Source organism: Mus caroli, unplaced genomic scaffold (assembly GCF_978045245.1).
Source record: "Mus caroli unplaced genomic scaffold, Mus_caroli_1 scaffold_2, whole genome shotgun sequence".
Classification (NCBI taxonomy): Eukaryota; Metazoa; Chordata; class Mammalia; order Rodentia; family Muridae; genus Mus; species Mus caroli.
Window position 1 is genome coordinate 126,531,365 of NW_028227257.1, and position 12,396 is coordinate 126,543,760.

General features: G+C 37.9%; 1 pseudogene; it reads right to left on the reverse strand.

Moving 5' to 3' along the window:
• Positions 1-10,944: 10,944 nt before the first annotated feature.
• On the reverse strand, positions 10,945-11,774 carry LOC110305956 (zinc finger CCHC domain-containing protein 9 pseudogene; annotated as a pseudogene).
• Positions 11,775-12,396: the final 622 nt, after the last annotated feature.

Consider the following 12,396-nt stretch of genomic DNA (forward strand, 5'->3'; position numbering starts at 1 on the left):
TTGTGCTGAATCTGCTGGAATTGGATGACAGACAGTTGTGAGCCACTGAGTTTGTTTAAGTGATGTGTTCCGGTGTCAGGTTGTCAAGGGATGAATTCTGGTGGTGGGGTCTAAATGTCAAATTGCTACAGTTTAGAAACTTCTGAGTAAAGATCTCAAGTGAGGGATTGTTTTGATTACCTTAATGAATGTGGGATAGCCCATACTAAATATGAGAGACACTTTCTCCTAGCCGTCCAGATACATAAGGATATAGAACAAGGAAGGTCGTTCAACTTTTGCTCATATAGCCTTCTAAGCATCTTTATATTTCTACTGTGGACAGAAGCCAGTGGCATTTTAGTAACTCTTCATAGTAGACTGGGACATCTGAGGTACACACTATAATTCCTTGCACCCAGTTCATCCTCTTGGGGACAAAGATCTGCTGTTATTATTTCAAATGTATTGTATAAAGTAGTCTACTATATCCTTAGATGTGTATATGAGTGGGTGTGTGTGTAAAGTGACTATATGTGCATACATGTGTTTGTGTGTATGTATATGCATTCATTGCTTCTGTTCCTTTAGAAAGTCCTGACTAACTCTTTAACACCCAGTAAGTGCTAGGTAAATATTCAAATAATCATAAATAAATGCTTGAGAGATTTCAGAATTAGATGTTTATTGCAAAAACAGTTTTTTTTACTCAAATCCTAAAATATTTAAGATATAGACATTTCTTTTAATACATCCTATCAGATAGATATAGGACTAAAAGAAATACAAATGAAAACATTAACCTATTAGAATACTAAGATATGTTTCAGAATGCGTTATGTATTCTTGGCTACGAATCTGCTAACTTTGTGATAATAGGTTTAGTTGCCATCCACCATCATCCACCCAGTTCTCATAAGCATAATGTCATAAGAAAATAAGAATGTATCATATATCCTAGTGAGTATAGAAAAAAAAGTCTTATATGAATAATTTGGGTGAAGAAGCTCTTTTAGTTTCTATATTCCCAGTATCTAAAAATGTCAGTCTTTATTTTTCAAACACCATCCAAGAATCAATGTTCTGAGTGACTTTGAATGCCCTCCTCTGGCCTCATATGGGCCATTCTTCAGGCAATTTTCAAAGCTGTGGCTATTCACCAGTCTCATGTTTATGACTTGGATCTATTTATTGGCACTCCTAAAGATATATCTCTTTATAGACCATTTCAGCATCACTTTGGCAGGAAAAATTTCTAAGCAAAACCCTTAAATTAAAGGATCAAAAATGGCTGCTAGGGAGTACTAAAATTTAAGGACTTAATTTATTCAGGAAGCATGCACCTGTGGAACCATCCTTTACTTAAAAGTCAATCAAGCCTTTTAAATAATGATTAATTTATCTCTCCTTTGCCACTGTTACACCCTATCATGAAACACAGAAATGTGTGATAGCTCAGATATTTTGCAACGGATTAATTATCCACGACAAATCATTCCGCTCCATCATCTAAATTTACATTATTCCTTAAGAAAATGCAGTACTGGTAGCCTTGGATCATTCAGAGAATTACATATAAAAGACAAGTAAATTATAATATCTCTTAATTATATGCATTTATGCATTTAATGTACAATGGTAACTAATGTAGGCAAGGTATCATGATATTTCTGCCATCAGAAATCTTATTCCAGTGTGACAGGGATGAAAATACAGGCACAACATAGCACTTGGATTTGCAATGGTAAGGAATATAATGAAGTACGAGTGACTGTAGGTAGAACATAACTTGAAATATTTTTCTCTCCCTATTGTAAGTCTTTCAAAATCAACAATAAAAAAATAAAGACATAGTCTTGATAGTGGCAAAAATTCTTATTCCAATGAACCTCAGAAAAGAAATTAAATTAAAATAATCAAATGTGTAAGTAGATTTACTGAAAATAAACGTTGTTTTAAAAATCTAACTGAACAAATATCAAATGTTTGTTAAAGTCTAGGCAAAATATTAAGGCCTAGATAGAATGTTCATGCCTTGGTAAAATGTTAAGGCCTAAGTAACTGTTACCTACCTACCTTGCCATTATAAGGAAACTTTCTTATATGTTCCTGCTGTTATTAGGAAACTGTCTAATGCCAAGTTAATTACATATTCTGTTGTGTTTTGTGCCCTGGGAAATGAATTATGATAGAAGTCAGTAGAACTGTTCAGAATAGTTACGGACAATAAACTTAGACCTGAACCAACCACCTAACAGTACTTCTTGCACTTACATATAAGTTTTTATGGTATTTGTTTTTATAAGCTGCCCTTAGGAATGGACCCCAACATAATAGATATGTGTATCAATATAAGAAATTATTTGGAATAAGACTTCCATATTGAGTAGGGGTCAAGGAAAGTTTAAGTGTCCCTGGGAACTGACATTCTATGTGACAGAAAGAGGCATGTAAAGAGTAACTAACATCCCAGTTGGCAAGTTCAGACATGAATGCTACACAAGACAACTCACCTGCCACAACTGAATACCTCAACCAACGGAAGCAGAATAAGTGTACATCAAAGACATGTTCCTCAGGCCTGAAACATGGCTCTGATCCATCAGTCTTGGTATTTGGCATTCAATAAACCATCTCTATTCGACTGAGATTGGTGTTTGAATGGTTTGTGTGGTGTTTTCCAAACAATGTTCTTAGTCTTCTGTTTTAATAAACTAAGATGGAACTCTTTTTTTTTTTTACCGTAAATCATATTTCTTTTCTTTTTTTTTAATTAGGTATTTTCATCATTTACTGATCCATCCAGCAGGTCCAGTTATTGGAGGGTCTCGAGGGGACCTTCTCCTAAGAACCAAATTGGGGGGGAGGGAGAGAGGAGAACCAAGTGCAATGAAGGACACACCTGAAACAGTCTGATTAGCATAAAGGTCTCACTGTATTAGCAAGGCTCAAGGCTTAAATGCACAAACAAAAGGGGAAGTACTTCTCAGCAGGAGGGATGGGGCAGCAGAAATTTTCCTTTTGGCAACTACACAGAGAAGCAGGAACTTGGTGGTATGAGGGTACATCTTGTGGTCAGGACATCCAGCACTGACTTAGGGCTGGAACAATCTGTGGTTGTTCTCAGAGCAGTGCATCAGTGGCCCGCTTTTGACCCCCTTTTCTTCTGGGGGGTGGAGGGAGAGGCCCAATTCAGAGATCAGGACAATTGTGTTGTCTTAATAGCTCCCAACAATTTACATTTCAAATGCTATCCCAAAAGTCCCCCATACCCTCCCTCTCCCTCACTCTCCTACCCACCCACTCCCAATTCTTGGGCCTGGCTTTCCCCTATACTGAGGCATATAAAGTTTGCAAGACCAAGGGGCCTCTCTTCCCAATAATGGCCTACAAGGCCATCTTCTCCTACATATGCAACTGGAGACATGAGCTCTGGGATTACTGGTTAGTTCATATTGTTGTTCCACCTATAGGGTTGCAGACACCTTTATCTCCTTGGGTACTTTCTCTAGCTCCTCCATTGGGGGCCCTGTGTTCCATCCTATAGCTGACTGTAAGCATCAACTTCTGTGTTTGTCAGGCCACCAGCATAGCCTCACAAGAAACAGTTGTATCAGGGTCCTTTCAGCAAAATCTCGCTGATGTATGCAATGGTGTCAGCATTTAGAGAGTGATTATGAGATGGATCCCTGGGTGTGGCAGTCTCTAGATGGTCCATCCTTTTGTCTCAGCTCCAAATTTTGTCTCTGTAACTCCTTCCATGGATGATTTGCTCCCAATTCTAAGAAGGGCAAAGTGTCCACACTTTGGTCTTCTTTCTTCTTGAGTTTCATGTGTTTTGCAAATTGTATCTTGTATCTTGGATATTCTAAGTTTCTGGGTGGGATTGCAAGCTTGTACAACCACTCTGGAAATCAGTCTAGCAGTTCATCAGAAAATTGGACATAGTACTACCAGAGGATCCTGCAATACCTCTCCTGGGCATATATCCAGAAGATGTTCCAACTGGTAAGAAGGACACATGCTCCACTATGTTCATAGCAACCTTATTTATAATAACTAGAAGCTGGAGAGAACCCATTTGTCCCTCAACAGAGGAATGGATACAGAAAATGTGGTACATTTACACAATGGAGTACTACTCAGCTATTAAAAAGAATGAATTTATGAAATTCCTAGGCAAATGGATGGACCTGGAGGGTGTCATCCTGAGGAAGGTAACCCAATCACAAAAGAACTCACACGAAATGTACTCACTGATAAGATTGAACTTTTAAGAGGCAATGTGACCTAAACATGATAAAAGCAAACTACAGAAAACCAGTAGCCAACATCAAAGTAAATGGTGAGAAGCTTGAAGCAAAGCCACTAAAATCAGGGACTAGACAAGGCTGCCCACTTTCTCCCTACCTATTCAACATAGTACTTGAAGTCCTAGCCAGAGCAATTCAACAACAAATGGAGATCGAGGGGATATAAATTGGAAAAGAAGAACTCAAAATATCACTTTTTGCAGATGATATGATAGTATATATAAGTGACCCTAAGAATTCCAACAGAGAACTCCTAAACCTGATAAACAGCTTCAGTGAAGTAGCTGGATATAATATTAACTCAAACAAGTCAATGGCCTTTCTCTACACAAAGATTAACCCAGCTGAGAAAGAAATTAGGGAAACAACACTCTTCTCAATAGTCACAAATAATATCAAATATCTTGGCGTGACTCTAAGAAGGAAGTGAAAGATCTGTATGATAAAAACTTCAAGTCTCTGAAGAAAGAAATTAAAGAAGATCTCAGAAGATGGAAAGATCTCCCATGCTAATGGATTGGCAGGATCAGCATTGTAAAAATGGCTATCTTGCCAAAAGCAATCTACAGATTCAATGCAATCCCCATCAAAATTCCAACTCAATTCTTCAACGAATTAGAAAGTGCAATCTGCAAATTCATCTGGAATAACAAAAAACCTAGGATAGCCAAAACTCTTCTTAAGGATAAAAGAGTCTGTGGTGGAATCGCCATGCCTGACCTAAAGCTGTACTACAGAGCAATTGTTTTAAAAACTGCATGGTACTGGTATAGCGACAGACAAGTAGACCAATGGAATAGAATTGAAGACCCAGAAATGAACCCAAACACCTACGGTCACTTGATCTTCCACAAGGGAGCTAAAACCATCCAGTGGAAGAAAGACAGTATTTTCAACAAATGTTGCTGGCACAACTGGTTGTTATCATGTAGAAGAATGCGAATTGATCCATTCCTATCTCCTTGTACTAAGGTCAAATCTAAGTGGATCAAGGAACTTCACATAAAAACAGAGACACTGAAACTTATAGAGGAGAAAGTGGGGAAAGACCTTGAAGATATGGGCACAGGGGGAAAATTCCTGAATAGAACAGCAATGGCTTGTGGTGTAAGATCGAGGATTGACAAATGGGACCTTATGAAACTGCAAAGCTGCAAGGCAAAAGACACCATCAATAAGACAAAAAGGCCACCAACAGATTGGGAAAGGATCTTTACCTATCTTAAATCAGATAGGGGACTAATATCCAATATATATAAAGAACTCAAGAGGGTGGACTCCAGAAAATCAAATAATCCCATTAAAAAATGGGGCTCAGAGCTAAACAAAGAATTCTCACCTGAGGAATATGGAATGGCTCAGAAACACCTGAAAAAATGTCCAACATCCTTAATCATCAGAGAAATGCAAATCAAAACAACCCTGAGATTCCATCTCACACCAGTCAGAATGGCTAAGATCAAAAATTCAGGTGACAGCAGATGCTGGCAAGGATGTGGAGAAAGAGGAACACTCCTCCATTTTTGGTGGGGTTGCAAGCTTGTACAACCTCTCTGGAAATCAGCCTGGCTGTTCCTCAGAAAATTGGACATAGTACTACTGGAGGATCCCACAATACCTCTCCTGGGCATATATCCAGAAGATGTTCCAACTGGTAAGAAGGACACATGCTCCACTATGTTCATAGCAGCCTTATTTATAATAGACAGAAGCTGGAAAGAACTCAGATGCCCCTCAACAGAGGAATGGATACAAAAATGTGGTACGTTTACACAATGAAGTACTACTCAGCTATTAAAAAGAATGAATTTATGAAATTCCTAGGCAAATGGATGGACCTGGAGGGCATCATCCTGAGTGAGGTAACACAATCACAAAAGAACTCAAATGATATCTCCTCACTGATACGTGGATATTAGCCCAGAAATTTAGTATACCTGAGATATAAGAGACAATTTGTATAACACATGAAACTGAAAAAGAACTAAGACCAAAATGTGGACACTTTGCCCTTTTTAGAATTGGAAACAATCACCCATGGAAGGAGTTACAGAGACAAAGTTTGGAGCTGAGACAAAAGGATGGACCATTTAGAGACTGCCATATCCAGGGATCCATCCCATAATTAGCCTCCAAACGATGACACCATTGCATACACTAGCAAGCGTTTGCTGCAAGGACCCTGATATAGCTGTCTCTTGTGAGACTAGGCCAAGGCCTAGCAAACACAGAAGTGGATGTTCACAGTCAGCTATTGGATGGATCACAGGGCCCTCAATGGAGGAGCTAGAGAAAGTATCCAAGGAGCTAAAGAGATCTGCAACCCTGTAGGTGCAACAACATTATGAACTAACCAGTACCCTGGAGCTCTTGACTCTAGCTACATATGTATCAAAAGATGGTCTAGTAGGCCATCAGTAAAAAGAGAGGCCCATTGGACATGCAAATTTTATATGCCCCAGTACAGGGGAAAGCCAGTGCCAAAAAATCGGAATGGGTGGGTAGGGAAGTAGGGGGGAGGGTATGGGGGACTTTTGGGATACCATTGGAAATGTAATTGAGGAAAATAAGTAATAAAAAAAATAAACAAAGTATATAATTATTAAAACCTTGAAAAAAAAAGAATGCTTGGTGTTATTTATCTTTCATTTCTTTCTTATCTCTTTATTACACTCCCTTCACCTTTTCCAGTTATATCCCCCACTTTGCCCTTTCCCCTTTCCTAGTACTATATCTTCCCATTTGTATCTCTAGAGCTCTTTCTCCATGTTCCTTCATTGTCCCTTCCTACTTTTTAGGATTCTGTGACTAGTTCTGACTATTTACTCCACTAAGGACTCAGAGCTTGGATCTACAGATGAGAGAGGACATGCACGATTTGACTTTCTGAGTCTGGGTTCAGCATGATAGTTTCTGGGTCCCTTCATTGACTTGTGAATATTATGATTTGTTTTTCTTTGCAGCTGAATAGAATGCTACTGTTTACATGTATCGCATTCTCAAAAAATAAAAATTGATTTATCATATGACCTGACTCTACAATTCTTTGGCTTATACCCAAAGGACTTGATAGCCATGTATGTCTTAATTTGTCAGGAAGCAAACAGTATAAGTTATCCTAACTATGTATGATCTATCATTAGTTTCAGTAATTCTAGTCTCATTCACTGGTTAATTTTTCAACAACACATTTGGCTCATGTTTGTGGATTGTTATGTTATGTTATTCTATGTTATATTATATTATGATTTTCCATAGAAATATGAAAGATTTATATCATATATTTAACAATTCACTTTTGCATTTGCTACATAAAATTCCCATGTAAAATATAACTTCTTGTCACTCCTTCTACGTTAGCATTCTGAGGAAAGAAAAGAAAGAAAAAACATTACTGGGAATTTCTACTATCCATTCTTAAATTAAAAACCAGCTACCCAAGCAGTCATCTAATATAAAGCTATTTAAAATCATTAAGATAAGCTCCTGTATCATTAGATATTCCACAGGCTTTTCATTCTTTGTCATCTTTGCTGGGAGTGAACATAAAACTGTCTCATCTTTTGCTTAAACTTATGTTTCTCAGTGTATCTTCACCCCAACCAACATATATTCACAAATATTTCATGTTCTATTCTAACTAGTAAATATTTTTCAAACATAATATTTAAAGCAATCAAATAATTCAAAAATGATTCTTCATACCTGATAATAATTTTCCCAGAGAAAAATCAGACCTTATAATTCAATTAACAAGCTACATATGTATCAGCTATTTTGTCCAATCTGTTAGTTCCTATGAGCATTTCTTTTTTCAAAGATCCCAGTGGTTCAGGTGATGTTGAATCCCTGACTTCTTCTGCTTTCCGGTCTTGTATCCTCCTTCTTTATTTTACAAGTTGGTCTCTCATAAAGGTCTCTGGCACTAATTGTTAATCCAGCATCAAATTTTAAAAAATACTAAATAAATGTGAAACTTATATTGCCTGACTGCCTGGTGTGATAAGCAACTATGTCTCAAAATTATATGCAACCAGCCTATACTCGTCTGGTCTATAAATATATATATATATATATATATATATATATATATATATATATATATTTAGACAGATGTATACTTAATGATGAGTAGCTATATTCAAGGTCTTTAAAAGGAAAGTAAAGAAGTGAACAATTTAATACTTTCTACGAACTTTATTTGGTTCACTACAAATTATTTGATAATATATTATTAATCAGTATACTATATTAGAACCAAAGAAATTCTTTTCAGATGATGAAAAAAATGAGAAGGGATTTCTAAATGCATGTGGAGATAATTGCATTTGTAAGAATTGGTTTAAAAATTTGTATTTCAACTACTAACAAGCTAAGGGGGAAACACATACTAATCATAGTTATTGGTTCTTTTTTATTCTAAATTTGAGAACATTTTACTCCTCAAATTACCATGAAGTTCAAGTCAGTTGCAAAATACTATTAAATCTTTTTCAGTGAACTAAACTATTTGAATGTATTAATTTAGTGTAAAACTTGATCTAAGCTTGAAGAGATTCCACTAAAATCAAATGCTGAAGACTCAAAGGATGGCTCAGTGGTAGTACACTTTCCTGGCACATGTAAGATCCTGAGATCAAAATAAAACCCCACAAAAATGAAAGCCTAACTAGACACAAAGCCTATGCAACAAACACAATCAAATTCTTTTAAATATGTAAAAGAGTTGAACCATTAATTTGAATGCCAGTTAAATGGAATTTATAATAACCTAAAAGACAAACTGTTAAGTGGGTCTGTGTTACTATTTCTAGATAATTGTAACATAGGAAAAAAGAAATACCCCAAATATGAGAATAAGCATTCAATGAGTTGGGGTCACTAGTAGGGAGTAGCGAGAGAGTCGGCTGAGCTTCAGCGTTCATCTCTTGTTTCCTCCTGAATGCTGGTACACTATGGCAAGCTCCCTTGTGCTCTGGCTGTTGTAGTTGGGTTTCTATTACTACAGTTCACTACCATGATCAAAGGCAATCCAGTCCATCAAAGACAGAAGTCAGGGCCAATAACTCATGATAGGACATGGCAGAGGACATTGAGGAACACTATCTACTGCCTTACTTCCCATGACTGACTGCAGCACCACCTTTGCAGAGATGGTACTGTCCCTAGTGGGATAGTTGTTCCTACATCAATCCTTCAGGCCAACCTGAAGGAGCCAATTTTTCAACTTAAGCTCCTTCTCAGGCAGCTTATGTCAGTAAGTCCCTCCCTTTCAGTCTCTTGCATTCTTCACTATAGTTAACTGTATTGTTGACCCAAAATGAGCCTCCTCTTTGTTAAGTAAGTTTTGGCAAGCACTTTGCCAGCAGCAGCACGTGTAGAAAAGATGTAACTAACACAGTGAGGGTAGTCTAAACTAAATGGAGATAGGAAAAGTTTTTGAAGTGATGGCTCCTGTAGTTGCTACATCCTTGGTTCTAGCAGTCATTTACTAAGAAGCTCCAGGCCATCAGTGGGTTTGCAACAGCTATGCAAAAGTTTCTTTCCTCAATCTCTTTTGTGTGTGTGTGTGTGTGTGTGTGTGTGTGTGTGTGTGTGTGAGAGAGAGAGAGAGAGAGAGAGAGAGAGAGAGAGAGAGAGAGAGAGAGAGAGAGAGAGAGATGAAACTAGAAATGGGACCAGGAAAGGGAAAGGTGGACTCTAAAGAAAATGTACGGAGGGAAAAGGAGAGGGATTTGGATGAAAGCAGAAGGGAAGAAGGGAGTGGGGATGGAACCAGCAAGAGGTGCAAGAGACTAGAGAAGGTAATGAGGGCAGAGGAAATAAGTACAACATTGTCTTATAAGCAGGACATGATGGATCCCATCTCTACATAATAACTTTAAAAAATAATTTTAAAACTCTATCATGAAGTTCATAACTAGCATTGACTATAAAATAACATGCATACACATACAACCTCCCTTTACCTGAATGAATACTGAGAGAGTACCCATTTATCAATGAATTAATCAATCAGCTAGCATTTTAATTTCTTTGCTTGTCTTATCAGGATGCTGCCTTTGTTTTAGCAGCTGATAGACTTTTGTTCAGTACTAAAAATTACAGATTTTGTGACAATATGTAAATAAATTTCTATTAAAATAAATTGATACTCTAAATTAAGAGCATATAACAAAATATTGTTTTATTCACAAGCTGACAGGTATGTGCTTTGTTTAGGGGTCAATTTTGATTCATAATTTGCATTTGTAGCTATGACTGCTACAATCAGGTATAGAGGGACTTAGTTACTTCTAAGTTCCATCTGTTCAAATATGCTCTTAGGCACATTGGCTGTAATCTTGGTACTCTGGATGCTGAAGCAGGGTTATTAGTTTGAAGCCAACCTGGGCTACATAGAATCTGTTTCAAATACAGACAGACACACAGGCACAGAGAGATAGACAGACAGACAGACAACACATACACACATGTCTAGAGAGTATAATTAATCACCCTGTATTCATTGATAAATGGTAGGCAAGCTGCCCCCATCAAGGTCAGAGTGGTGTCTATAACACAGGTTTGCCTCCACAGGTACCCAGCTTCAATCAAAGCTTACTTTGGAAAGTAACCTTGAAGTGGTAATTAACAACTGTGCCAATTCTTATCAACAATTAACAACTTTGGGTCCTTTGATTTTAGGTTTCTGTGATTTGGGCACATCCAGAACGTCTTCAGTCTGCACTCATTCCATTTGTCCAGCGACCAACTGTGAGGATCCGATCTGAGTTCTGATTTTCAGGGCAGTCTTTCTTAAAATGTTCCACGGAGCCACAGAGTTTACAGCCGCCACCATCAGCATAGACTCCTTCGGAATTATCAGGGCAGGATCTAGAGAGGCGTCCCATTTCTCCACAAACAAAACATTTCCAAAAGGAAATTCACCAAGCGCAGGATCTTCGTTAGCTCTGTGCTTCGTCATCTCGTGCTCCGTGCTCCGTGCTCGGTGCTCCGTGGAGCCGCAGAGGCAACGAATGCAGGTGCCCATGTCCTGACTCTCTTGTACAGCTGAGCAGTCAGCAATTCCATAGCTAAGTTGTTGACAATGGGAACATATCATTGAAGTCTTCTTTGCTGCCTGTCTCTTTAGCCGCCTTCCTTCCGGTCAACTGTCCTTTTAGGCCCCTGCAAGTTCTTCCCTTACTTCTAGGCTGTCGGCTGCTATCAGCTGTCCATTGTGAAGCACCTGTGAGTTCTGTTTTAGGTACTCCGTGAATCCGTTCACATCTTCATTCAAGTACTCTTTTCTTCTTTTCGTTCTTTTTGCATTTAGCTTGAGGTGAATCATTTCTAAGGGACAGTCCACTGCGTTGATGTTGCTTATGGTTTGGAAGGTTTTGGTTTACTCTCTCGGCCGATCTTCTTCATATCCTCCGATGATGTTGTTGACAGGGGTCTCTTACTATCTGAAGTAGTAACTCTAGTCCACCTGGTCATGGATGGATCAGAGGTACTTTACTAATCCCGTCTGAATCCTCCAGAGCAGCTGAGACAACCAGGATGTTTCCCATTCCTCAACCCTTGCCCGTATATAGGTTTCCAAAGAAAAATAATGCTTCCATTATTTTTTATTAAAAGAAAAAAAAAACTGCTTCATTTCAACAGAACCAAGGTCTGCTCAGACCCCCATGATTAAGATTTGTCTGTCCTGGGTATAGAATTCAATTTACCTCATAAGTACCATCTACTTCAAAGTATTTTAAACTTATTTCAGGAATGCACGGAGTTGGGCTCAGGATACTCCCACCTGAGAATGGGAATAGTAACAGAGATATTGGGGAAATTGCAAAAAACGTTATGATTGATTGTCTTCAGCCATCGAGCTAATAGTTTTAATGTAAAGTTCATTTATCTTGAACCTTTTGTAAGAACCTCAAAGTTATTCTATATAATAAAGTATATAAATTTCAGCTTTCTCTAACTGACTTGTTTCACTAATATTCATTACATTTTTCTCTTCCTCCTCTTCCCTCCTCCTCTTATTGTTCTGGTCTATCTCATTCTCCATACTATATTTGCATCTTCTAGATTTCAACATTGCCTTTCTTCCCTCCTTTTA